The sequence below is a fragment of the Triticum dicoccoides genome, chromosome 2A, assembly GCF_002162155.2.
Source record: "Triticum dicoccoides isolate Atlit2015 ecotype Zavitan chromosome 2A, WEW_v2.0, whole genome shotgun sequence".
Lineage (NCBI taxonomy): Eukaryota > Viridiplantae > Streptophyta > Magnoliopsida > Poales > Poaceae > Triticum > Triticum dicoccoides.
The window spans coordinates 328932379-328935879 of NC_041382.1; the positions used below are offsets into that span (position 1 = coordinate 328932379).

Consider the following 3501-nt stretch of genomic DNA (forward strand, 5'->3'; position numbering starts at 1 on the left):
AAGAACCTTGTTGTTTTGGTACCTGCCACCACCACCACCAGCATACCCATTAGGTCCATAGTTCACAAACATTATTATATGGCACCTGTGGAATCATAGACCCAACAGAAGCAGCAAGAGGGTAACTAAGGAAACTAAGGCCTGGATATTTTGAAGTGAACGAAATGAGTAAGAGAAAATAATGATGCCATATCTGAAGGGTGAATCCATCTATAAATATCATGAATGCCAAGGGAATGTCTAGCTGCACATGTCAATATATCCCAGCATTCTCAGTTGTCGCATTCTAAATGGTGTTGTGACTTGTTTTTAGAAAAGCATGCTAAATGATATATTCTTCAAAGCAAGAAAGGTATTATGAGAAGGCACCCAATTTAAGCAAGCATCAAGCAGAGTGGTAAAATTAGAACTAAAAAGTGATGAAAATTCTAGGATTTACCTGCATAAGGAAACGGGGAGCTCAAATTAGGTGGGTATTGAACATCCACAGACAACTTGCTTAATATCAAATATATGGCTCGCATCGGACTGTTTAATGGTCCTATGATGGGAACAAAAATGGAGATTCTACTTAACACCAATACTTATTACCACAAATAGTCAGACAGTAGTATCTGACACATAAATATATCTATCTCCTATCTCATCTGGAGATACATGCATTACATACTACTTTCCTGTCCCAAGAAAAAAATGAAAAACATGAACTGAAGACATGCATCTGAACACATTTTATATGTTTGGAAAGAAGCATCTGAACACATATATGAATATATGAATGAATGATTCATCACATTATCTTACTGCACAAATTGAAGGAATAGGCCATGCAGCAGGTGCATTTTTGACCTAAATGTTTGACCACAGGTGCAAGCTAGTGTAAATTTTCTCCATAAACACAAGTGCTTGAACCAAACCGTACAAGAGAAGATCAACAAATTTATCCATAATTACTCAGCGAATGGCGGGTTTAAATGACAGGGAGGGAACACAGCAAACAAACTTGTATCAATGAATGAATTTCGTCTTCCAGATTTTGAGGCCACGTATTAAAACGTATTACCATCTCAAGGAAAAAAATAACGGAAAAGAACATGTTATTTGCCTAGACAATGTTGACATTATAGGCAGCCGTTAAAAATTTATCCCCTACTGCATACTTGATAATCCAACAATATTTATAAAACGTTGATTCTGCAGTGTTAAGCTTACAATTATCTCATTCTGCATTTGCAATTTGGTAACAGTTGCAAATTTCTCCAATGAGAATATTTCACTTCAGTCATTTGACTGTGCAACTGACTTTTTTATAGTGACTTGTATATCTACCAAACCTCCTACAAACTAGGTTGGAATCTAATTTTGTCCGGAAAAAATTGAAACCGACCTGACCATCTATAGCATCAACGAGAGCTTATAGCCTACATGCTAGCTACAAAAAGAAGTGGTACTCCAGAATTACTATTTATTATAGCAATATCATCAGTATAGCTGGTTACACATATATCTGATTAACATATGATGCTGATGCAGACCTAGAATTCAGACACTTGCAAGCCTAGAATTCAAGAACTAAAGTACCATGTCCCGCTAGCCATCGATCGGGCAAAACAATTAGAAAATAAAACAAGGTATGATTGCTTTGCTTCTCAGTGGTATACAGATCCAAGTAGTAACCTTTGTAATACTACACGCTCTTCTTAAACAAAAAGGGGCTGATTAAGTGAGAAGGGATCAGGTTATGCTTCAGATCAACAACATGTCCAAACTACTCCACAGCAACTACCAACAATACAACTCCAAAGTTGCAGCAAACTTGCAGTTCGATCTACTAGAGACACAGGGTGCTAGTCACGGTTGGAAGAACAAGAACAAAGAAAACAAATTGGGGATCCCACCATCGGTGCTTACCTAGCAACGCCCACTCCCACCAGCCCGAGGTGATTCGGTAGTTATGGCGATGCTGGCGCTTGCGGATGGCAGTCTCCGATGGTGGTTGGCGGTGGCGCTAGAATCCCTAAGAGGCATTCACTTCATCTTGGGGGTGGGGTAGGGGGCTGGTCGGTGAAGGCGGCAGCGGACGGAGCTCTCGGCGGCTGTGACTGCAAGGAAGGAAGGAGGGGATGGGGTCGAGGGCTCGGGGATGTGGAATGGGGTTGGGGACGGTGGACGGACGGATCTCGGGGTCGGTCTATCGGCGGCTGCGACCCCGGCGATGGTAGGGAACATGTGTCGGTGGGGTGGGGAAAGCGTGAGGACGAGGGCAGCGAGGACGAGGGTGACGCTGGAGCACGAGGGCAGCGATGGCACGGCGGCGGGGACATAGGTGGTGGAGCGACAGCAGGGAGGTGGGGATGGACGGCGGCGGCAGGGGAGTGGGGATGGAACGGGGATGTATTTGGGTTGGGTACTCGATTTCTAGGGTTGACTCAAATTGGGCCGCCGCGCAGCCCAATAATTTGCCCGACCGCGCGCCAAGTCCTGTTTTCAGAACACTCGCGCGCCTAAGTCAGCCTCAATTGTTCCGTGGCTTCACTGCTTGACAGGTGTACACATACGCCCACACTTAATATGAGAACATACACCCTATCTACGCCGACACTTAATTTGTGTCCATACGCCTACCTATGCTGACTGCAAATCTGCTAGGCCTAGACATCTACTGACACATGATAAGTCGCTATGTGGTTACCGACAACGTGGTCGCTAAGTCATTGCTGACACATAATTGGTCAACCATTGTGCACACTTGCCGACACATGATTTGAGGGCCAAGCTTCGGAGCTATGCCGACTGATCTTTTGAAGAGATTAGTGGGCCTTTCCCCACAGAAGTGTGTCACTTAAACCCTACTGTGGTGTAGTGTCTATGGTTAGAAAATTTTAACCATATTTGATCAACAAGCTAGACTAGTAGAGGCTCACTAGGGACATCGTATTTGTTTGTGTATTCACACATGTATTTAAGTTTTCGGTCAATACAATTCTAGCATGAATAATAAACCTTTATCATGAACAAGGAATATGATACTAACCAATTTATTATTGCCTCTAGGGCATATTTTCAACACCAAGTTCTAGTTGCTATTTTCTGCTTGTTTTTGGTTTTCCAGAAAATAAATACAAAATGAAAACCAAACACAACAAAACTTTTGATAATTTTTTTCTAGACATAAGAGACCCTACGGAAACTATGACGGTGGATTAACTAGAGGGGCGGGGTTGCCGACACACGGCTTGGTGTATCTTGATGTTTCCCGGGTGCTATCCCAACCCATGTTGAGCCATGGGCGTTTCTTGGAGAAAGAGTCTCCTCAACATCGGTTTAGCCTGCAAGTCAAGAGTCCTTCGCGGACTCTAGGACCAAACGCCACGTTTCCCAATGTTTACTTAGACACCACGGACCCCGGCATCTGGCTCGGGGGTAGACGCCAGGAACCTTGGCGTCTAGCCCTTGCCCTTTGAAAAAACCCTTTGTGTACTGTCTTAAGGCCTCGTGGGC

The 3501-nt window shown here is 43.8% G+C and overlaps 1 long non-coding RNA gene across 1 annotated transcript in view; it reads right to left on the bottom strand.

The window, feature by feature from the left end:
- The window catches only part of LOC119354501, a 4552-nt gene extending 2138 nt beyond the window's left edge, over positions 1–2414 (bottom strand). The window contains exons 1-2 of the long non-coding RNA XR_005170992.1: positions 1912–2414; positions 440–541 (exon numbers count right to left, since the gene is read on the bottom strand). This is a non-coding gene — a long non-coding RNA (uncharacterized LOC119354501). The remainder of the gene's footprint in view (positions 1–439; positions 542–1911) is intronic.
- Between the last annotated feature and the right edge of the window lie 1087 nt (positions 2415–3501).